This window comes from Mus musculus, chromosome 6 (genome assembly GCF_000001635.26).
Source record: "Mus musculus strain C57BL/6J chromosome 6, GRCm38.p6 C57BL/6J".
Lineage (NCBI taxonomy): Eukaryota > Metazoa > Chordata > Mammalia > Rodentia > Muridae > Mus > Mus musculus.
Window position 1 is genome coordinate 34,196,042 of NC_000072.6, and position 24,478 is coordinate 34,220,519.

Genomic DNA, 24,478 nt, shown 5'->3' on the forward strand with positions numbered 1-24,478 from the left:
TGTCAGGAATAAGTAACTTGGGGTGCGAAACGGCAACTGCGTGTTCCAGCCCACTTTCCGGTCATGGAAAAGCCTCCCACAGATTTTTGCTGATGTGCCATCAGGATTTTTGGTTTTCACATGTAGCGTTTGTAACTGCCATCCTTGAGCTGTTCGCTAGCTGCGGGTGACATCAGGGTGCTCTGGGCAGGCAGGTATCAGTGTCCCCAAGCCTTGGTAGAATCTGCTCATGAGGCAGGGAAGCCAGCAGGCACGCCACAAACCCACCTTGCCCTCCCCTTCTCTCCTTCTTTGAGGGAGGGTAGAGGGAAGCAGTTCACCGCAAATGAAAAGAACTCAGAATTAATATTGACTCCAACTCCCACAAGGCATCAATGTGGTGGTCGGGATTTTTATTAAAAATGAAAATTTGCAGAGACTAGAAAGCCTCACAGAGGCTGGGGAGAAGGGGAAAGGGAGGAGAACGGAAGATGCTGATCAAAGAGTACAAAGTTTCAGCTAGAATAAAAAATAATAACTTTTAGTGGCCTGTTGTAATGCCTGTTAATAATTCTGAATTTATTATGTATTTCAAATTTGCCAAAAGAATAAAATTATAATAGTCTCACCCTAAAGAGGTGATAAAGGCTTCAGATAATAGATACACAAACTACTCTGATGTGCTAGGTATGTACACATATACAAAAGAATCACACTGTCCCCCATAAATATGAGCAATGGTTACAGCTCATTAAATACAAAATAAATAAAAACCTGGGAAGCCAGTGAGTTGACGAGCTGATAGATATGCTAATTAGCTTGATTGACTCTGTAATGTACGCATGAAGCTCTCACATTTTACCCTATAAATAAACACGATGACCTGTCAGTTAAAAATAAAAAAATATATATACATATTTCCCCCACACACAAAGAAACGTTTTGGCATCTATTGACTAGCAAACCCTTCAGTTTCTCTAAATTTGTTCCTAGTTTCTTTCTTGCCCCAAACACCCACAGTTTCATGAAGCAGGGTGGGAAGTGTTACTTGGGCCGCTTTGTTTTTTGGAAAGCAGACAGTGAATGTGTCACCTGGGGAAAGGGAGACGCCCCCAAGGAGCCAAGTTTTAACCAAACAGTCAGGAGGAGGACCCAAAACGGAATGAACTAGTTCAGTGCAGTCATGCCAGTGCAGGAAACCTGGAGGCACTTGCAGAGACCCACCCGGGAAGTCATTATTCAAAAGTCACAGTTGTCACAGAATGAGAAGCTCAGAGAGACTGATGGTAAAGCCAAGGTCGGGTACAGAGGAGTCCCTTTCCCTCTGTTTAAAAGCCTTCATTGAACTCTTTATGCACTTATAGGAAAGAAAACCCCAAGCTTCCTTCCCTGCCCTTTACCCAGATTCCAGACCTACTGCTCAAGACCCACTGCTCACCGCCTGCACCTGGACCTCCATGCACGCTGCCCCTCCGTGGCTGGTCCCTCTGCCTGGGCTGTTCTTTCCATGCCCACCTCTCTTCCAGTGTCCATCATGCTTCCTTTCTTCTAGGATCCTCCCCATGAAGCTCCCGTGCTGTGTCTCTGGGTGTCCTTGGAGCTTCTCCTGGCTGCCTTGCTCATAGTTCATACCCTTTTGGATAAACTGAGGACAACTCCAGGGTAAGAGTTCTGTACTGCTCCCTCAGTGCCTAACATAATAAGTGATTTATCAGAGACTCAATATAAACTGAATGAATGAATGAATGAATGACCCTGTGTAGGCCTGTAGTAACATAGGCATGGGAGAGCCTGGAGTGCCAAACCTTGAAACCAGAGGTTCTCATTCTTTCTAATGCTCTGGCTTGCTGTTCACACAGTTAGTTAGTTCCTCCTGTGGTAATCCCACACAACCGCAAAATTAGTTTTGCTGCTACTTCATAACTGTAATTTTGCTACCATTATGATTTGCAAACATCTGGTATTTCTGATGGTCTTAGGCAGCCCACGTGAAATGACACCCCGCCCCCAATCCCCTGCCACCAACCAAAGGGGTTGTGATCCACAGGTTGTGACTTGAACTATAAGGTGTGTGATCAGGACTGATTTTTTTTTCCTTTTTCTTCTAGTTGATGATTATTTTTGTTTGTTTAGTTGTTTTTTAGATGTTTTCTTCTTTTCTTTGTCATCTAATAATATCGGAAGTACCAAGATGAAATGAAAAACACCCATTGTCCCATTACTAGGAGAGGATACATTGTTATCACTCTGTGATCTGATACAGTGTTATCACTCTGTGGTCTGATACAGTGTTATCACTCTGTGGTCTGATACATTGTTATTGCTCTGTGGGTATTTGTTGTTCAGTTGTGACCCGGCTTTCACAGCCACTCATCCCACTCAGCAGATGGGACCAGGCAGCTGAGTCTGAGGTAACTTTTCCAACAACACTTGACAGAGACCATTTCTGAAAAGAGTGGCCATGCAGGACTGCTGGCAGTTGGCCCGGAACATGGCCCTTCTCTAGTTCTTTGTCCCAACTCCCAAAGCAGGTAGAAGGTTTAGAAGTACCCCAGAGCCAAGTAATAAAAACCACAGCTGCTGGGGGTGCAGATGCTTCGCTTGCTAATAGACAACCGCAGGGGTCACTCACTCTCCCCAGATCTACAGCTCATCTTCTCTGTCCTGTTTTGAGCATTGGCACATCACCAGACTCGATAGCTTTCTGGCTTCTGGGTAAGGTTGGTATTTAGAAGGGATGAATCTAGACATTAGAGGGCAGAGCGAGAGCTTAGAGTCTTTATTCCCTGCTCCCTGAACTGAGCCCCAGTTCTGGCAACCGCTGCCATCCATCTATTCCCCAAGCATAGTTTCTGTTAGAAGGCCGCTCTTCAACTAATACCAATCATGGCAACATTCTGTTCTTTCCCTTTGTTTTTGTCCCTTTGGGCCCAGAGTTGGGAACTGCTCTCTACCGTTGCTTGTCTCCCAAGGTTTCATTCTTTTTAAATGGATTCCTTACCTCTGCACACATTTTCTTAGAGGTCTTGGAAATGACACTGTTAACACACAGTCATCCGACCCCTGTAGGTAAGAAAGGAAAGGGGCCCAGGGTGAAAGCTACAAGTTGTTCGCACAGGGAACTAGATGTCAGGGCTAAAAAGCAATGTGTGGGTTAACAGGAGGAGGGGAAGACCACCAGGGGTGATAAACCAGGAGGTGGGAGTGATAACCGAGTTAGGGAGGAGGAGGAGGAACAGGCCTCTGGGTCAGTAATAGCTTAGAAGGAGCATATTCGAGGTACTGTTATCATATACTCTTGCTAACACAGCTAATGGAGACAAATTAAACTAACTAAGAATGGCTTCTACGGAGCCTGGACCTGCTTTAGGGCAGAGATTACGGATGCTCCCATAGGCAAGAAGCTAAAAGCAGCAGCAGCAGCAGCAGCAGCAGCAAGACCAACACAAGCACAACACAACTACACCCAACCTCAAGCTCTCTAGATTTAACTCTCTCCCATCGTAAAGCAGCAAGCTGATCATGTAAATGTAAGAATAGAGAATGCTTGGTGTGGTTCACAGCCTTTCAGATACCTGCAAAACCGGAGGGCAGTATCATTCACCAAAAGACTAACAGCCAGCAGACAGTCAAGGCTGCAGTCTGAGGTGGACAGGCGGAGGCTACAATGTCTCCGCGCACAGTACAGGATCATTTCTCTGAATGGGCAAGGATGTCATGAATAGATCATGCGGCCATCCCTTAGCTTAGTGCAGGATAGCCCAGAGAATTAACTGACCTCCACAGAGACCACTCAGCTTTTGTTCAGTTTCTGCCGATATTCTGTCAAATCCACAGTCATGGGAAACTAGTATGTCTTTTTGGAAGAAACCCCTCCTACTCTAAATCAGGAGTTTTGTTCAGTCTTCTTTTTTAATTTTTTTTCTATAGTAACTCTTAATAAAACCTGCTTCCACTCTGAATACTCCCACGAGAATCCCCATTTTTAATTTCATTGCAATGAGAAAATGAAACTTGGAGCCACTGCCCCACATTAATCATTGATGACCTCAAGGGTCCAGGGTCTTAGGTCCTTGGGCCATGCACAGCTGGGCTGTGAAAGCTCCTATCCCCAGCAAACCTTCTGTGGCAGTGGAGCCTGTCCCCCTTACCTAAGCTCACTCCCTAACGCCAGTGCTGCTTGTTCACAGATATGTATAAAAAGTCACATCACCTTTGCCCAAGCAACGCCCTGCCCTATGCCAGTGTGGTTAAGCAAACGTGTTATCAGGCATCAGCTCAGAAGCTATGGTGCCAGATAGAGCCTAGTTCAAATCTCAGCTCTAACTTTTACTGGGAGACATCAGGCCAGATTTTGGAACTCTTGGAACCAAATTCAGCTCTTTGTTGATGTTTTAGTTTTCTTGTTTTACTTGAGACAGAATCCCTTGTAGCCAGGGCTAGCCTCTAATTTACAATGTAGTTGAGGATGCCCTGTCTCCACTACGAATTGTTGGGATTACAGGAGTGCGTGTGTGTGTGTGTTTGTGTGTGTGTGTGTGTGTGTGTATGTGTGTGTGTGTGTGTGTATGTGTGTGTGTGTATGTGTGTGTGTGTGTATGTGTGTGTGTGTGTGTGTATGTGTGTGTGTGTGTGTGTGTATGTGTGTGTGTGTGTGTGTGTATGTGTGTGTGTGTGTATGTGTGTGTGTGTGTATGTGTGTGTGTGTGTATGTGTGTGTGTGTGTGTGTATGTGTGTGTGTGTGTGTGTGTGTGTGTGTGTGTGTATGTGTGTGTATGTGTGTGTGTGTGTGTGTGTGTGTGTAGGCTAGAGGACGATGTCGGTTCTGTCTCTTCACTGAATGCTTTTCATTTTCTCTTGCTGGACCTAGAGCTTGCCAAGTAAGCTAGTTTAGTTGGCCGGCTTGCTCCAGGGACCCCATTACTGCCTTCAAACACAGAGATTACAGGTGAGCTGCCATGGGGAAATGTACAGAAGCTGGGGAAATGAGCTGTAGTTCTCACAACTGCACAACCACAGCCATCTCCCCAACACTTAAGAGCTGCTTGTCCGATATGCTGTCTTAGCAATGAGAAAGCGACTCGCACCTATTGAGATTTTTCTCATCCTTGGTTTGGGATTATGAAATAGCTTGAACTTCACTCACTCACCCTCTTCTCCTTCACTAACACCTCAAAATATCTGTGAGTCCCAGCTGGGCCCATGGCAGAAACTTCGTCTAAGCAAATGCCCTTCATTATTACCACGGGCCCACTGTCATCCAGCCAGGGGGTAGTGCCCTGCTCTGCCAGAGGTGACTTGTGCCCTGTTTCAAGCTTATTACTTTAAGTCACCCAGTACCATTGGCCTGAGGAGCAAGGAGTGGGGTAAAATGACCTTCTGTGTATCTTACTGACCTGGGTCCTAGACCTTCATCCACAGCAGTCTCGTCCAATGACCACACCAGCACAGAAAGATCTCTGTGTGTACTTATTGGCATTCCATAGGAGCTTGAGTGACGGGGCTGGTGGAGGGGTCTTATGCATCACGAATATGAATATCATTATTCAAATCACTCTGGTAGATGTTGAAGATAAAAGGAAATGTTTTATTTTGTGTTCATTAGGCACTAGAGGGTACGTTGCCCCTGGCTGCCGACTCATTATGCCTGTTATGGTTAATGGGAGTTAAACTCCAATATCACATCAAGGGGGAGAAATGATCCCATAAGTATTTGGAAATTTTTTCCTCCCAATTGCAGATCAAAGCTAGGTTATGAACTTCTATGCTGTCTTGCTAATGGATTAGACTAATAGCATTCTTTGAATTTCCCCCATATGCTAACTCTCTGTGTGGGGATGATTACGGGAAGTCTGCGAGCCTGGGAGATTGCAAGGTCTACCAGAGTCTGCTGTCAGAGTGAATTCTCCTGGCAGGGAAGAAAACCAGCAACGCCTAAATGCCTGCTGTAAGTCAGAAGTTTGCTTCTGCCCTCTCACCTGTCCTCAGCAAGACTTAGATGAGGGGAACAGAGGCAAGGGTGGTTAAGGAACTCATCAAATCACATGGGTCACAGGTGACAGGCCCAGGGCTTTGGGGTTCGGAAGCACTGTTTGGGGGCTTCCTCCTGAATGTCTTTCATCTTCAACAAGATGTGCAAAAAGGCTGGAGTGGGTATTTAACGAGAGCAGTGTGATAGTTTGAGAATGGCTCCCATAGGATTAAATAGTTGAGTAGTTGGTTCCCACTTGGTGGAACTGTTTGGGAAGGATTAGGATGTGTAGCCTTGTTGGAGGAGATGTGGTATTGGAAGTGGCCTTGGAGGTTTCGAATGCCCATGCCAAGGACCAATACACCTCTCTCTGCCTCTTGCTCCAGCATCACATCTGCCTGCCGGTTGCCGTGGTCCCCACCAGGATGGTCATGACCTCGTCCATTGAAATGGTAAGCTCCCATTAAATGCTTTCTTCTTTAAGTTGCCTTTGTTATGGTGTCCCATTACAGCAATAGAAAAATAACCAAGACAGGTAAACACTGAGCTAGCAAAATTGCCAGAGAGTCGAGACTGATTGGAACATTCAAACTATCTGCTTGGTGTAGATTTCTCCTTGCAAAAAACTGCTAATAAAAAGAGAGAGAGAGAGAGAGAATTAGTTCCATGTCTCTGGGGCTGTGGAGCTAGGAAAGTGCCCCTTTCTGTGGAAATAAAGAGGGAGAGGGAGAGAGGAAGAGGGACAGGGACAGGGACAGGGAACGTGTGTGAATTGGAGGAAATGCAGGTAAGAAAGAGCAGTTTTTGAAAGCCCAGCATTCAAAGGCTGAGCTTGAAACCAGCATGGGCAACATAGCAAGGCTGTGTCAAAAACAAATGAGCAAAGAGAGATAGAGACACAGAGAGAACTCAGCCGCTGGTTGCGACCTCAGCAAAATGAGGTGCTCCACTCTGATTATTACCTCATTGTTTTGTTTTTTAAATTATACATGTGTGTGGGCATGTGGGCATGCATGTGTGTGCAGATGTGGGCGTGTGTCTGTGTGTGTGCAGGCACACACCAGTGCCATGGCTTGCACGTTGAGGTCAAAGGACAATCTGTAGGAGTCAGACCTTCTATCATGTGGCTTCTGGGAATTGAACCCAGGTTAACAAGCTTAGCTGCAAGTACCTTAACCTGCTGAGCCATTTCTCTATATTGTTTCTATTATCTTGCCATGAAGGAGACTTCTAGTTACTTCTATAAGGAGAGAAACCTTATGAAGCCGAGCCCCCCACACATAACACTGAACACACAGTGTCTTCTCTGTGCATTAGGTGTGTGTGCCCTTAGACCAATTTGTTAGAAAGATTATACTCGATCATCCAGGTACATAATCTATGCCATTACGTGAGACAAATAAAATTACAGTCGTGTGTGGGGCTTGTCACTGAAGATGGAGGAGAGGATTAATCCCTTCCCCCTGCATGCTGCGTTTCCCTGCAACTCCTCTGGCATCTAAATAACACGCAGCTTGGCTTTGTCTCTTCCTCCCAGATCCATTTGTTGGCCTCAGTAATCTCCGTTGTTCTCCGCCGTGCTGTCTGCAGTTCGGCTCTGTCTGGAGTGAAATGTGGGACCCAGGAGGAAACAGAAATGGGTCTTCTCAGCAACACTCAAGCAACAGATGACTCTGCCGAGACTCCACCTGGAAGGCTGCGCTCAGCTCGGAGCTCCTAATTACCAGCCAGGTACAGACAAATGGGCTGGGTGTTTGGGGAACAGCAGCAAGAGTGATGGAGGAAGACAACTTGATTTATGGAGAGAGATTAAAAGAGCTGAATAGGTAGAGCTCAGCAAAAGATGATGAGCTGGAACTTGGGGACCATCTTGTGTCTGAAGGCTGCAAACAGTCAGCAGACTAAGAGTTATTTCTAACACTAAGAAATATCTCAGAGTGATGAAAAGAAATTTATGATAATAATAGACTGTGATTTTATACCTATTCCCAAACCTAGAAACCTCAAAACATTTTAAGGCTAAGTATAATACACACACTACAACAGGGCGTGTTGGGGCTGTAAAGTGGCTGTAATTTAGCGAAAGCCTTTGAAAGAAATAATATTTAGTGCGAAGGTAATGGGCACTCTTCATGTAAAGAGCCAGGGCCTGGCTTTGTTTGGTCTGCTGCCCACTCCCAGGCGTGGTACAAATGGAGGATGGTATTGCTTTATGTTTTCTGAAGCACACAGGATCCAACCTACTTTAATACGAGGAAGGAGGAGGGGAAGGAGGGGAAAGTGGAGGAGGAGGAGGAGGAGAAGGGAGAGGAGGAGGAGGAAAAGAGGAGAAGGGGAGGAGGAGGAGAAGAAGGAAGAGGAGGAGGGGAAGGAAGAGGAGGAGGAGGAAGAAGAAGAGAATGAGGAAAAGGAAGAGGAAGAGGAGGAAGAAAAGAGAAGGGGAGGAGGAGGAGGAGAAAGAGGAGGAGGGGAAAGAAGAGGAGGAGGAAAAAGAAGAAGAGAATGAGGAGGAAAAGGAAGAGGAGGCGGAGGAAGAAAAAGAGGAGAAGGGGAGGAGGAGGAGGAGGAGGAAGAGGAGGAGGAGGAGGAGGTTTTTACAGATCAGAACAATGCTTGGGAGGATGCTATAGCTGAGCTCTTGACCCTGTGTCAGGTTCCCCCACTAGCTGACAAGGTCAGTTTGGGCTGCTATGGAAATGTGCCGTAGCTTGAGTGGTTTATAAACAATACAAAGGCAGGACTCACTGTTCCAGAGGCTGGGGGTCAAGCCAGGTGCTAGTGGAGTAGGTGTTTTGGGGCCTGCTTTCTCACGAAAGGTGTTTTTACATGGAGCAAGATGTAAGAGTGCTCCCTCTAGCCTCTGCCAATTTTAAACATTAAAAAACAAACCTTTTTAAATTGATTTTTGTGTGTGTGTGTGAATTTTACATCATGTACCCCAGTCTTACCTCCCTATGCCCTCGGATCTGCCCTCTGCCCTAGCAACACACCACTAAAGAAAATTAAAAACAAAACAAAAGAAACAGACCCCCAACACCCAACAAAAAAAAAAAAACATCTCATCATGGAAGCTGTGGTGTGTCACAGTGTGTCACACAGGACACCCTTTTGTCCACACAACTTGACTTGCAAATGTTCACTGCAATGAGTCATTGGTTTGGTTCGAGGCCTCTGGCTTCTGCTCCACTAACAAACAATACTGAATCCTCATGGGACTCCTCTCAGATATCCTGTTGTTGCCCTGTGTCATGGAGATCCCGCAGTCTTGAATCTGCAGGGCCAGCCCCTTCACTCACTCCAGCAGTCCATCGATGGGATAGATGATGGGGTGGGCCAACTCAAAGCCCTGGATCTGGACCTGGGTGGAAGCTGACTTAGTCAGCCCACCAGCTTTCCCGAACCCACACCACCAGGGGGAGCTCTCCAGCACAGCCAGAGCTAGTTCGCCCAACGCTGAAGCCGGCTCACTCACCTACTCCCACACCACCAGGTTTAGTTAGCTCTACTGTGCTGCTCAGGAACAGTACAGGGCCCATTCTCCCGAGTGCTGCAGCAAATGAGGGGCTAGGACAGCTCTCATGCTCTCATGAACCCAGGACCAACTTTCCCACCTGCCCCAGCTGATGAGGGGTGGTGGGGAGGAGAGGGGAGGATTTCTCCTTCACCCATGAGCTGGTGGGACAGGACCAGCTCAGCACAGCGCTCAAACATCAACATGGCCTCAGGCAACAGCCTAGATCAGGGACATCTGCATGCCCTTTGTTGTTACTATGGGCCTCAGATTGCAACACAGACCCTAGCTGAGAAAAGACCAAGGACCCAGACATGGTCTCTGGACACAGCTTGGGCCCAGATGTCACCATGGCCTCAGGTAGCTGCACAGGTCACGCAGATTTCCCCCAGATAGCATAGCTCTCAAATATCCACACAGTCTCAGGTGACAGCCCAGCCCATGGATATCTGCATGACCTTTGGTGGTAACTCTAGACTCGGACATTGACACAGACCCCAGCTGCAGTGGGAACATGAACCAGACATGGCCCTCAGCAGCTGCCTGGCCCAGACATTGCTTCAGGTGGTTGTGTGGGGTCCTCCTATCCACCTGGTCCCCACCATCCTAGAGTCTGCAGTTCCACCTCTCTCCACAGCGTACAAACCCCTTGGCTTTGCTTTACCTCCCATCTCCCCACCACACGCTCCATCTTTCCCATCTCCCCATCACGTTTGCTCATTGAAGTGGTGCTTGCAGCAGGTGTTTCTCTTCTAGTGGTCGGCACCTTTTCAAAACATTCTTAAAAGGTTCATTTTATTTTACTTTTTAATTAATTAATTAGTTTCACACACACACACACACACACACGTGTACAGGCATGCACACACATGTGCCTTAGGAGTCCAGAAGACAGTACTAAATCTTCTGAGATTAGAGTTTGAGCCACCCGCCGCAGTGCTAGAAGCCACATCTTGATCTTCTACGAGAGCAGCATACAGGTTCATTTTTACTGTCCTCTTGACAAAACCTGGAGCAGGCTCTCAACCTGTGGGTTGTGACCCTGTTGGGCACTGAATACACAAATACTTGCACTGCAATTTATAACAGCAGCAGGATTATAGTTATGAAGTAGCAACAAAAATAATTTTATGGTTGGGGGTCACCACAACATGGACTGTATTGAAGGGTCATGGCGTTAGGAAGGCTGAGAATCACTGGCCTAGAGGAAGATGGAAACTCATCTGAGGAATTGCCTAGATTAGATTGGCCGGGGTGGATGTCTGGGGTATAGTCTTGATGGTTGTTTGCCACAGAAGGGTTTAGCCCGCTGTGGACCATATCATCCCTAGGCAGGTGGACCTGGGTTATGTAAGAAAGCTGGCCAAGCAAAAGCCATTGAGCAAAGTAGAAACTGAGTAGCATCCTGCCAAGCAAAGCCAGAGAGTAAAGGAGTCACTGAGCAGCATCGCACCAAGTAGCATCTGATTCAGCTTCTGCTTGAGCTCCTGCCCTAACTTCCTTACTGATATACTGTGATGTGGACACGTCAGACGAATCAGCCCTTTCCTCCCCAGGTTGCTTTTGGCCTTGATATTATCACGGCAACAGAAATCAAACTAGAACAAGGCTGAGCCAACTCACCAGCCCCATCCAGCTGGTTTTACAAAAATACTTATCTCGTTCTTGAGAGCTCAGACCTCACCTCTCACTTCTTTTTAAAATACTTGGTTTTTTATTTTTAATCATGTGTATGTCTGTTTCTGTGTGGAGATACACACATTGAATGCTAGTGCCCAGGGAGTCCAGAAGAGGGTCTTGGATACCTTGGAGTTGGAGTTTCAACAGTTGTGAATCACCCAACATGGGTGCTGGGGGTAAAACCTGGATCCTCTGCAAGAGCAGTACGTACTCTTAACCACTGAGCCACCCCACCCCAGCTCTTCCTTTCACCCGTTAATACCATCCCCTCCAGGACTGGGATAACAAGACATAAATCTGAGGCATGGGGATGTGGACATTCAGGCTGAATCAGAGAGAGAGAAAGAGAGAGAGAGAGAGAGAGAGAGAGAGAGAGAGAGAGAGAGAGGAAGGGAGGGAGAGAGAGAGAGAGAGAGAGAAATATCCTGAAGATATAAGCTACTCATGTAATCTGTAAGCCTTCCCTATTTGCAAAACAGTAAATTTACTTTGCCAATATTTGCATAAACTATCAGCATCCAGGAAGTAGTGAGGATACTGAACAGAAGATATAAATTCTCTATCCTTAAGGAGTTCTCATTCAAATCAGAAGACAAAGAAAGGAATGTAATAATTCAATAATACAGTGATTTTAGGTCCTAGAAACAACTACTTGAAAAAAATAACAAAGTAAGGGGTGGGCTGGGAGGAGAGGAGCAGGCCCTGCGGAGTCCTGAGTGAGCGTGGATTGTTGACATGGGCACTGCCATGTCAAGTACTCCAATGCCTCTGTCCCACCAGAGGGACAAAGCCTTACTTGGCTCTGCCTCAAGGGAAGTGGCAAAGCTTTCCTTGGAAGTCGGAGAGTGAGTGACCAGCTTGGACAAAAATAGCAACTTCAGCTTCCTCCTGGATATTTACAGCCTGGGATGCTCACTGACAGACACCTATCAGCTGACCTCTCCCTTGGCCTGCACATAAAAAAGAAGGGGGTGGGGGGAGATGTTCCAGGTTGCTGGAGATGGCAGCATATCTCTACATTGCTCACTTTACCCAAACGCTGCACATATGCCAGGTTACTTGTTTTTGTTCTGGTGGCATTGTATGTAGAACCTGGGGCTCTGCATGTGGTCGGCAATCGCTTTGCCACTGAGTATATTCTACATCACCTTGTCAGGAGGAACTGTGGCTGGTCATCCTGCCTGAGCTATCCTTCCATCACTCCATCTCACTCCATCACTCTCCCATGTGTCCTAGCTGAGGTGCTGGTACCCTGTGTGTGTGTGTGTGTGTGTGTGTGTGTGTGTGTGTGTGTGTGTATGGGGTGTATGTGCATACATGGAGACCAATGGACAACCTCAGCTGTCATTCCTTATGTTTTGTTTACCTTGGGTGTTTGTTTGAGCCTGGGGCACCAGGGTCCTCCAAGTCTCCATCTTCCCACTGCTGGGATTACAAGTGTGTGTCACCTTGCTCAGAGTTTTATAAGGATGGGTTTGAGAGGTTGAATTTTTGACCACTGAACCGTCATCCCAGCCCCTGCAGCATGTTTTTAACCTCTACCTTCTTACCCTTTCCACAACCCTGAGGTACGTGCATGCTCTTCTCTCTAATTGCTAGAGCTAAAAACGGAGGCCGAAAAATCACAACATGAAGTAAACAGACATGGCAGGAGCCAGGTTTGCATTCAGAGTCCCGGAGTTCTTTGGCAATCTCCTGTCAGGGTCCACATTTTATATCTGCGAGCTCCTTGCCTTCTACACTGCATGGACCCCTGGAAAATCATAATCTGAGGATAAAGTAAGAATTGTAAGTATAGGAAGTAATGATGTCATCATAGGGACTCTATAACTCTGGGGCAATTCCCATTGGCCACTAATTACAGGTACCCAGAGCCCCTGGCCCTGGTTGTCTGCTAAATATACAGCTCATTTGGCTTTGCGCTTTGATGCTCAAAGCAGTTGAGAGGGGAGAAGAGGTGCTTTGCTGCTGTGCTTTCTCTACCTTCCATCTGGTTAAGATTCTTAATGGCCATACACATGGCTGGTAATGACTTCTCCCACTCAAGTTTTCAAGGATTGTCTTCAACTTGTGACTTGCCAGCGTATCAAGAAAACTGGAAGGCTTCCCCCACTAGCTTCCTGATTGGCTGGCATCGGCATCATCTTTTGCTTTTCTCATTAACACACAATGAATAGTATGCCAGACAGCAATATGGGGACCTGGAGGAGGCAGACATAGTCCTTGGCTAGAGGCCTCATAAGAACATTTCTTTTTTTCCGAAGATTTGCAAAACTGATGCACATGAGACACCAGCCTTCCTAGAAATGAGGTCATCATGTGCTTGATCCTTGTAGGAGGAGCCACAGTTTTCACTTTCAGGGTAATTATAAGGACATGGTGACCTGGGATGGGCCAGCCACTAAAGAAAAGCCTACAGAGACACTTCCAGGGTTAGGTGATGGAGAAAAGATTAAGGGGTGGATTTTCTTCTCCCAGAAATGAAACACCCAGGCTGGGAAGATGGGCCAGCCAGTGAAATTGTTGCCATGCAAGTGGAAGGAACCAAGTTCCACCAGAACCTACATTAAAAATTAGTTGGTAACAATGGAAACCTCACACTGGAGAGGCAGAGACAAGTGTCTCTGGCACATATTGCAGGCAATCTACTAAATCTGTATGCTTCAGGTTCAGGAAGACCTTGTTTCGAAGAAATATGGTGGAAAGCAATTGAAGAAGACACCAATACAACATAAACCTCTGACAGACATACATGTATGCAGACACGCTGCATACACATACATGCATCAGCACATGCACATGACACACACAAACACACATGCATGCACACACAGATACATGCATACACGCTGCACACATACATACATCAACACATGCACACACCACACACAAACACACATGTATGCACACACACACACATATGTACACATACACCTAGCACAAATATACAAACACAAGGGAAATGGAGTTAGTTTTGCAGCAGTGCTCCAGTCTGCAGAATCCTTCACAGGACTAAGAACGGCAGAAGAAATGGTCAGAGAACCAACCAATTTTCAATGACAAGTATTTTCTTTCCCTGAAATCCTGTCTCCGTATGGGCCCAGATGACATTTGAGAAAGTCCGATTGGAAATGCAAGAAAAGGACCCATTTGGAAGCCTTTGTGTTATTGGTGGTTGACATCTGGGTCACTTGTTTCCAGGTTCTTGGTCTCTTATTCAAGCAACTGAAGTAAAGATTCACGCAGACTTGCAAATGTAACTAGAGAACTTTCTTCAAATCAAAATAACAAGATGGTCAGAAATACCATCAAGAGGGACAGCAAGCTACACAAGTGAGATACTTTGATTAATATTATTTTTTATTTGGGTTCAAGATAAAGAGGAATTTGGTTGTTAAAGGACAGAGTTTGGATGGTTCTCTATTTTGATTGACAGATTTAAGTTATATGGTAGTTTCTTTACTGCTCATGTCCCTTCTCTTAAACACCTGATTTAACCATACACATGCTCACATACCTAGGTATAAGACGATAAATGGAAGATTCTCCCTAAAGGCTCACTCAAAGAACACAGTCTGCCTTACTGAGCATGTAACCCAAACCAGCCTTCACTGGATCAACTCAGAGCTGGGGGTTGGTTCCAGGATTAGTTTTAATAGAAGCAGTACATTACCAAAGGGTGGAAAGGGCAGTAGACTGGTTGCTTTTTGTCAACTTGACACAAACTAGTCTCACTTGGGAAGAGAAAACCTCCGTGAGGAATTTCTTTCTTCAAACGGGTATGTGGACAGGTCTGTTGGATGCTTTCTTGATTGCTATGGGAGGGCCCAGCTCACTGTGGGTGGTGTCACCACTTGGCTGGTGGTCCTGGGCTGTATTTAAAAAGCTAGCTGAGCAAGCTATGGGAAGCAAATCAGTAAGCAGTATTCCTCCTTTGTTCCTTACTCTGCTCCTGCTTGATAGAGTTCCTGACTTGAATTCCCTCAACAATCAACTCTGATGGAGATTCCAAATGAACTCTTTCCTACCCAGATTGCTTTTGATTGTGGTGTTTTTTATCACAGCAACAAAGAAGCTAACTAAAACAGGGAGTAACTTATTTTCATTGGTTTTTTTTTTTTTTGGTTTTTTTGAGACATGGTTTCTCTGTGTAGCCTTGGCTGTCCTGGAACTCACTCTGTAGACCAGGCTGTGCTCGAACTCAGAAATCCGCCTGCCTCTGCCTCCCCAGTGCTGGGATTAAAGGCGTGCACCACCATGTCTGGCTATTTTCATTGTTTAAAGCAGGTATATATGCAGTTCAATGCAGGTGGGGGTGTCATAGGTTGCTAGATATATATTGTTCAAAGAAGGGTGTCTGTGCAAGTAAGGGTCTCTGCATAATTAGAAAGGGGTTGTGTGTGTAGCCCAAACCAAGTGGAGTCCCAGGCTGCTAAGAAATTCCCTAAGCTTGCCTACTTCATTTACAGAGAAATCATTCATGGGGAGTCCACCTCAGACCTTTGCTCTTTGACTTCATAGAGCAGTTGGGGAGTAAGGGCTCTTCTTTCTTGTCAATAAGTTTTGTTTTTCATCCTGTTTCATTCTTTGCTTTGTGGTGTGATGTGTTCAGTAACTCAGTATTGAGGAGCACACATGGGCAGTGTGCTGTCGGAGGGAGGGGATTTGCTTCTTTTGCTCTGCTTTGTCAAAGGAAAAAAAAAACATTTAGAATTGGCTTTTACTTGAGGTGTTAGGATAGGGAGAGACCAGGAGTGTTCTAAGGAGCCCAGTAGAGGAGTTTGGTGTTGTATACAGGACTGAGGATCATAGAAACACAACACCGAGTAGACTGTTTTTTCTTATTTCAATGTTTTCCTTCCAGGATTTAAACAGGAAACTCTCCCATCACCTGCTCCAGGTAAGCTGGGGCCTTTCTGATTGGTTGCTGTGAATCTCCTCATTCTCTCTTTGTTTTGTTCTTAATCTGGCCCATCTCCCTATTCAGCTTAGGTAGGATCTGGACCAGAGTGATTCCATTCTGCTTTGGTCTGGTCTGCTGGAGTCTCATGCACAAGGCCAGATCAAAACAGTAGCCATCCACAATTCACATTTCACAGACTCTAAGTTTTGTGAGAAATTTTACATAGTTGATTTATCTCGGCTTTTAAGGTGATGAAGCCTACCTCAGATCCTCAGTGGGAAAATTAACAGAGCAGAAGGGTGGTAAGAGACTCTTTCTCTCTCTCTTTTTTTGCTAAGTTTGTTTGCTTTCATTCTTCACTTGGCATGCAGAGTTTGTGTCTGACTCCACCATCAGCACTGTGCTTTGGCCACAGTATCTGCCTCAGTGACAGTCTTCAGCTACTCTGGGCCTATGCCAAGGGGAGAGCTGACCCACCATGATCTCAAATGGAGAATACATTCTCTTTCTTAGCAGAAGTATTATATTTGACTTGTATGTGTGTCCTAGGGCTTATTTGTCTGTTCTGCTCTGAATATGCCCATGAAATAAGACTTCACATAGAAAGGGACCATGGACACATAGTTTTGGGGGCCAGAAGATTAATGATTGAGTTGGTGTATATGTGATTATTTCTCTATGAAGTGATTCTAATTTATTTTTAATATATATGTGTATGCTTCCCTGCATGTATGTATGCATATTTACCACATGTGTGCCTGCTATCCAAAGAGGACAAAGGAGGACATCAGATACTCAGGAACTGGAATTCCATGTAGGTGCTAGAATGGCACTTAGGTCCTCTGCAAGAGCAACAGGTGCTCTAAACTGCTGAGACATCTCTCCCTTCCCCTTAATTTTATTTTTAATTGACACTAGCTGTGTGTATGGGGGTACTATGTAATGAATCAGTGTGTGTTTATATAGTGGACTCATTCACAAAGCCACCATCTCATATACTAAGTCATGTGCCCTACTAAAGATGTTTTATGAGAGGAGAGATCTCTGTTAAGCACTAATTTAGAATAGTATACTTTTTCCACAGGAATAATTTATGATTTGAGTTTAATGGAAAACCCTAAAATAGGGAAGAATTGTGTGAAATTATAGGAAAAAAGTAAGTTGGAATGAGATAGATCTGGCAATAAACTCTGACTCTGCAGCTTATGAACTAGTGAAACTTACGCCTTCAGCTTTTCAGTCTTCCTCTCTCTAGCTCCAAGAAGTCAGTAAAATGACCCACACAGACATCTTGGCGTGTGGGTTGCCTCATTTCATTGGTTCTGTCTTTTTGTCTACTGTAAAGTGTATTTGAGGAGCACACAGTCCAGGTTGACAGGGAAGGTCCTTAGCACAACAGAAAACCATGATGGTTGTACCTACCTGGTATCCGCTTTTGGATGTCAGATCAGTGCCCGAGTGAGTAAGACGTTTATGACCTCATGTAATACTTGGGAAGCTGCTCATGACACACCAACCTCAGGTCTTGAGGTTGAATCCAGATTCACTAATGCTATGTCCTTTTTCATAGATGCAGGGTGGCTTCAGGAAGTCTCCTAGGCTCTGTCTGGGGTGGGAGTCAAGCCCAGCAGAAGAGCCTTCCTACACATAGATCTTCTATGTCTCTGCACGGATACGAGGCCCTCCTATGTTCCCAAGCAGAGAATGTGTAGGATGCTCAGAGTTTTCTGTGAAGTCTACACTCACACGTGATGGAGGCGAAACAACAGACTCTGGAACAAGGAACATGCATGCCATTCATGTCCCTTCTTTTCTTCAGGGTGAGTGTCCTGAATGTACCCACTCTGTGCCTTGAATAGATGCCCACTTCCACAAGATCTGGTTGTCATTATCTTAAATAGTGATCAATGAGAAAAGGCCCATCTCATTGTGGATGGTCCCATCTCTGGGCTGGTGGTCCTGGGTTCTATAGGAGAGTAGGCTGAGCAAACCATGAGTTAGTAAGCCATGTACCATTCTATGACCTCGGCATCAGCTCCTGCCTCCAGGTTCCGGTCCTGTTTGAGTTCCTGTCTTGGCTTCCTTCACTGATGGACTGTACTGTGGAAATATAAGACAAATAAACCTTTTCCTCCTCAAGTTGCTTTTTGGTCATGGTATTTAATCGGAGCAGTAGAAAGCCCAAGGCAGTCACAGTGCTGGGGGAGTTGGGACAGGCAGATCCTTGAGTTTCACTGAAAAGTCAGCGCCTTGTCCATCAGTGAACTCAACGTTATACTCCCCACCCCTTCCACTAAAACAAAACAAACAAACAAGACATGACAAGAAACCAACCCAGGATGCTCTTGTAGAGGCTTCTTGGCTGCAGGAATGTAGAATATGCTATGTTGCAGGGAGTTGAGGAATGGTTAGGGACAACCTAAGAAGAGCAGAGCTAGGGTCATCATACAGAGTGAGTTTAGGAGAGAAAGAAGAGTACAAAGAATGATAGATAGCCTTGGTCCTCTCAGTTGTATATCCCAGTCCCCTCAAAACAGGGGATGTGTTTCCAGACTCACAGTGGGAACCTGGAACTCCCGATGGTACCAGACCTGAATACTTCTGCTTTCTCATACTTGTACACATTGATGGAGCTAAGGTGTACATTGGCACCATAAAAGATTGATAAAAAAATTGCAATAAAGCAAGACAAACAGGATACATATAAGAGGAAAGCAGAGGAAGACTAAAGGAAGAAGGGAGGCAGTTGGAAGGAGGAGGGAGCACGGTGAGGGGGAGTGTGGGGATGAGTAAGAAGAGTGTGGTGACACATATGTGTAAAGATGCCATGATGGAGCCCATTACTCTGTATGTTAACTTAGATAATAAAGCCCAACACGGGACAATCAGAAGAGTATTTTACAGTGAACGTTACATGAATCTGTACCTTCACTTTCATGTAAGTCAAGCTCTTTACAGCTTCTTTCTAGCCTGACTGATTTGCTAGTGCCGTTGCTCTTGCACTTGTGGTCATTTTAGTGGAAATGGGGGTCACTGGGACACAAGGACAGTGAGTGATAAGGCAACAGTCAGTATTGTAATAGAGATGGCGTCTAGTGAAATCTGAGTGACCCAAGGTCGGGTAGTGTATCTTGTATGGATACCTTGGAAAAAGGATGCTTCACACCCAGGATGGGAGGGAACAGGATGCCTCAGGATTTCATCATCTTATTCAGAATAACACGCTATTTACATCACATGAGTTGCTTATTTCTGTAATTTTCTATTTAGTATTTTTGGTCTGTAGTTGACAGTAACAAAATCCAGAAATAGAAGCCCCAATAAGAGAGAGACTTTAGAATGTCTCCTCTGCCTCCTAATGACACTCTCAGAGGAGATATTTGTTCCCAAGCTTCCTGAGGCATGTCTTAAACAGAGCAGCCCAGCTAAGTTCAGTGCCTGTTTAACCGTGCACCGGACACTGGTTGAACACATTCTGTTTGTTCATTTAGCCCTAGTGACTGTCTTACATATAACCTCACTTCGCAGAAGAACTTGGGGGCTCAGTAAGGGGTTGGTAATGAGAGGAGCCATGCTGAAGTTGGGAAGAAGCTCAGATCTGTCTAGGTGCAGAGGCCAGCCTCTCACCCTTGGCTCTGGAGCTCCCGCCTATCTCTATTATACAGTGGGCTCTGTCACTGGAAGGCAACTCTATTTCCTGCTGTACCACTAATGACATGATCTGGTTTGGGGAGTTTCCATCTGGTGGTGCTTAATACATGGTGGGGAATTCTTGTGGAGCAACTGAATTGCTTGAGTATCTGTTGCTAATGTATCAACTGCTAATATACACCATCGCTAATGCCTACCATTGATATTATTGTACTGACTTCTAATGCACACCATCACTCGTGCACACCGTTGCTAGTGCACACCATTACTAGTGCATACCCCAAACCTGTGCAGAGTACCAGGGTGAGGTCATCCTCTTTGATTTTTCCTTTCCGAAGACTTCCCAGGAACACACCTTCGGGCTCATCATTACTCTGTCCAGCAAAGAGTTCTACAGATTAACCTTTTCCCAGAGGAGACTTTCAGTGCCCCGGAGAGGTTCTCCCATGTGCTCAAGATGTGGATGGATGAACAGAATCAACAAATTCAGTACATTTGCAAACACGAGCGGAGTCACACATGAGATGTGGCAGCATCACTCAGGGACAGACAGAAAAGGACATCAGGTTCCTAGACTGAACACCGACTCCAAGAAACACTTCAGATAACTTTTGATGGATTCACCCCACAGTAAATCCAGTCAACAGAGACACACAGTGGGGAGGATGGGTGTGGCCCATCACAACTGCACTCATGTTCCTGGAGCCAGAGGGCAGAGTCAGGGAAAGATGAATAGTAGAAACAACTAATAATTTTGAAGAGTCACCTAGTCTGTCCTACTCAATCATCTACAGCAGCGTCATTTCATTTGGAAAGACCCCCCTCCTCCCACCAGGGGGAGGACATTCTGCACTCTCTCTTTTGGTGGAGTCATTGCTGTGTTGACAGCTCTCACTGGCTGCAAGTGGAATTCCTGTAATTCATCACCTGCCATGGCAAACACAGGCTGATGGGCTCTATCTATTTACTAAGGATTTATGCCCTTACCGGCTTCCAAAACGGCTGTGAGGCAATCTGCTGATAGGGTTGATTCAGAGTTTAGGGAGAAGAGAAAGGTAGTTGCCGCACACTACACTGCCCCTAAAAATAGATCAGAGATGATTGGGGCAGTGAAAACTGGTTTGGAGGAAGTATTACTGGGACAGGGTGAGGGGCAGAGAATAGACGGGCCAATTGCCTTTAGGCCACAGAAGGAGAAAAGAAGGTGGAGATGGAGTTCAGAGCCAGAAGGAGCAGGGTTACAGAAGGTAGTAGGTTAATCTACATAGGGGACTTGAGCAAACTGAACTGTTCTTCCAAAGCTAGCTGGGTAAATGACGCACCAAAAAAATGAGTCCTCGTGACAGCAGGAGGAAAGGGCCCTACTGGACAAGCGGAGACTTTGCAGAAGTTGGGGAGGGTGGCAGTCCTGAGCAGAGATTGTGGTGAGCCAGAAGGGGTGTTGGGTGTAGGAGGCTCAGTGACAGGCAGAAATCAGCAGGCCTGTCTTTCAAGAAAATAGTCTCATCAGTCTTTTCCAGGTACCGTGCTGACCTTTAAGGCATCACTACATAAGAGTTTTTCATGCTGACAGGCTGAAAGAAAATGCAAATGTTGGCAGACTGGGGAGTTAACTGAGGGGAAGCAGGCTTCCATGAGGTAGGAGCCATCCAGGCTGTGAAGACACAGGGTGGGTGATTTGCAAGCTGGAAATATCCCCCCTCTTCATTAAGAGGAAGATTGCTCTAATCACGGTGCTGCTCTTATTGCTCTTATTACTGCTACTAACTCGGCGTAATTAAACTGGGATCCGAGGCGGTTTATGAAGACTGAATTCCAGGACAGTGGAGAAGCAGTCTGTTCCATCTCCTTAGAACCGCAAAACAAAGACCAGTTGGGGAAGAAAACAGACCGGAGGGAGGGCTCCTTCTTGTGTCCCTTTGTGCCCCCAATAAGAAGTCTAGGACTTAGAAGGGTGGGTGGATAGTCAGATGGGTCGACAGGTTGAATGAATGGATGGCTGTGCTGACAGATTTTGGAGTAAAAAGTTTACTGGAAACACAGAACATAAAGGAGTTGGGAGAACAGGACAGTGAGGGTTATTGAGCAAGAACTAAACAGTTGTGGTCCTAGCCAGTCATAAGTAGGTCTTGGTTCCATATTGAGATGGTACTTTGTGTTCCAGCACCCGCTTGTCCCCCTTTTCTTGCCAGATGATAATCTGGATACCTCATTCCGCCAGCCATCTTGGGGTTCCTGGTGGATTTTTCTGCCCATGAACTATAAATACTGGCATTGTTCAGGTACAATCTTGGTCCTGCTGGTGTTTCACTTGGTACGGTAACTAAAGTGACCGTAGTCATTCTCATCCTTTCTAAGATGTATTTTGTTTTTGTATAGACGTGTGCGTGTGTTTGCGTGTGTGCGTGTGTGTGTGCGTGTGTGTGTGTGTGTGTGTGTGTGTGTGTAAACGTGTACTATTTTTTTATGTGGATGCCTGCAAAAGTCAGTGTTCACCCACACTGGAGTTATAGCCAGTTCTGAGCTGCTCGATGTGGGTCCTGGGAGCTGAGCTTGTCATCTGGGAGAGCAGCAAGCCCTCTTAACAGCGAAGTCATCTTCCAAGCATCCTTTTGCATTGTTTAAAAAACTCTCTTTGTCCTGGTGAGTCTCCAGTTTATGACTTCAGCCCCCACTCCTCCTCTCCCCACTCTCCCATCCTCACCCCGAGTTCTAGATTGCTGTGCGTTGCCTCTTTGTCTACTCTGTTTTGGAGTCTCAGAGAAGATTGAAGCTCAATATGTCTACACAGAACAGTTTCTCCTCCTGTCCCTGGGGCAGGGTTGCTCTTATACCACACCAGTATCTGCCTAGTGGCTCCATCCAGAGGAGGAGACCATTCTTGGTTCTTGTACCTCATCACTCAACCCTCTGCACCAAATCCATCACCAACACCTATCAGTCCTGTTTGCCAAGTGTGTCCTAACTCCTTCTCTGTCCCCTGTGTCTATTGCTGTGGCCTATAACCTCGGACCACGAGGCCAGAGTTGTTCTCCCTTGAAAGGAGCTGCCAACTGGTTTCCCTGCTTCTGTTGTTGCTTCTTGGCTTTATCAACTCACACAGCCCTAGAAGGACATTTTAAAATAATCCAACAAGATGATGCTTCTGCTAAAATTCTTCCCGGTTTCTGTTGTGCTCCTAATAAATACTACAAATCCTGACCCTGGTGTATAAGACCTATGCAGTCTGGCTCCTGAGTCTTTCTTCAGCTCATTCTGACCCACTTTCTGTTCCTATACCACATTCCATCCGTGCTGGTATATATGGCCCTCACAGAAGGTCAGGCAGATCCCGGTCTAGAATGTTCTTGTCCCTTCCTCTGATTGCCAGCTCCTACTCTTTGTTCAGTGTTCATCCTAAATGCTGCTCCATATTCAATGTATTCTCCAGCACCTCCAATGTACAGGCCACCCCATACTCCATTATTGAGCAGGCTGTAAGTTGGTGAACTATCTTCTCATTTATCATGACTAATTTCAGTGTCTTTTTTTGTAGTTTCTCTCTCTCTCTCTCTCTCTCTCTCTCTCTCTCTCTCTCTCTCTCTCTCTCTCCTCAATTACCATTGCATAAAGGCAGTGAGTAAGTGAGTATGTGTGTATGTGTTTCCCCAACACAGGGTCTCACTGTGTAGACTAGGATGGTCACAAATTCACAGAGGTCTGCTAGTGATTCCAAGTGTTGGGATTGAAGACGTGTGCCACTGATGTATTATTTTTGTTTACAAGTTATTATTGTCTTGACTCTGGAACTCAGAATCAGAGATAACTTGTTCTCTGATGATCATAGACAACAAGAGCAGTGGGGAGGAGTCTCCTGCCAGAAAGAGGTCCAGAGGGAGCTAACACACCCCTACCTGCTCTGTTTTATTTTTTCCCCCGTATTAAGTTTCAGAATCCCTTTTAGCTTGGGCTAGACCAAGTACGTTCTCACAGTTTGAATGCAACATGGGTTGACTGGAGATGGAGACAGAAATGGGAAGCAGCTGCCTCCCGTGGTCTGAACAGAGGATGTGCCTCCTGCATAAGTGCTCGCTGTTGATAGACACAGTGTCAAACCTCTGGGGGCTGCCACGTCCCTACTCGCCTCGTCCCATTCAGTTCCCCACTTTCTGTCACAGACTTTGGAAGTTGTCTTCATGCTGAAACCTGGCTATGAGTTAAAGGAAGGCCCAGGTGTCGGCCACCCAACACGCCTGTCAATTGCTGCAGCGCTAGACAGGAGCCCTGGCGCCCATTTTCTTTCCCTGGAGCCACAGAGCTCTGACAGAAGCTGCCCAGGACAATAATGGATCTCCTGCTGCTTCTTTTGAAGGACAGAGTCTGGCTAATGCGGCACATCACTCCTGAAGATGATATGGTCCACGCTCCAGGCTTCCGGGGCCTGCGATTTCTGAAGGGTAAACATGGCCTTAAAGAGGAGAGAGATTGTTCTGTTTAACTACGCAGAGAATTCCCAGCAGTTCCTTTAATTTGGTTTTCTGAATAGGACGCATTTGCATTCACTGACTTGTGGCTTTTTAGAATAGCAAATGTAACTCTCTTGTCTCTATGATTCATTAAATGACTAGACAGTCTGCAAGCTATGCTAACATTAGCCGGTACCCCTGAGATTCGGAGGCCCATCCATCCAGCTATCTTCTTTGTTTTTTTTTCTCTACCCTCCCTCTACCACTGTTGTTCACTACAAATTCATTTTGTTGTATGAGGATAGGCTCTCAGAAATTGCACATCTACATACATGTG

At 45.9% G+C, this 24,478-nt stretch overlaps 1 long non-coding RNA gene across 8 annotated transcripts in view; it reads left to right on the forward strand.

Moving 5' to 3' along the window:
- The first annotated feature begins 1,136 nt into the window (after positions 1-1,136).
- Positions 1,137-24,478, forward strand: part of Gm32533 — a 29,899-nt gene continuing 6,557 nt past the window's right edge. The window contains exons 1-9 of one of the 8 annotated variants that reach the window (XR_868967.2): positions 1,137-1,641; positions 4,851-5,927; positions 6,338-6,403; positions 7,489-7,682; positions 12,742-12,930; positions 14,344-14,475; positions 16,007-16,042; positions 16,294-16,347; positions 17,616-18,178. This is a non-coding gene — a long non-coding RNA (predicted gene, 32533). Of the gene's footprint in view, positions 1,642-4,850; positions 5,928-6,337; positions 6,404-7,488; positions 7,683-12,741; positions 12,931-14,343; positions 14,476-16,006; positions 16,043-16,293; positions 16,348-17,615; positions 18,179-24,478 lie in introns of those variants that run through there. The other 7 variants (XR_377527.3, XR_868969.2, XR_868966.2 and 4 more) reach the window with 7 other exon arrangements.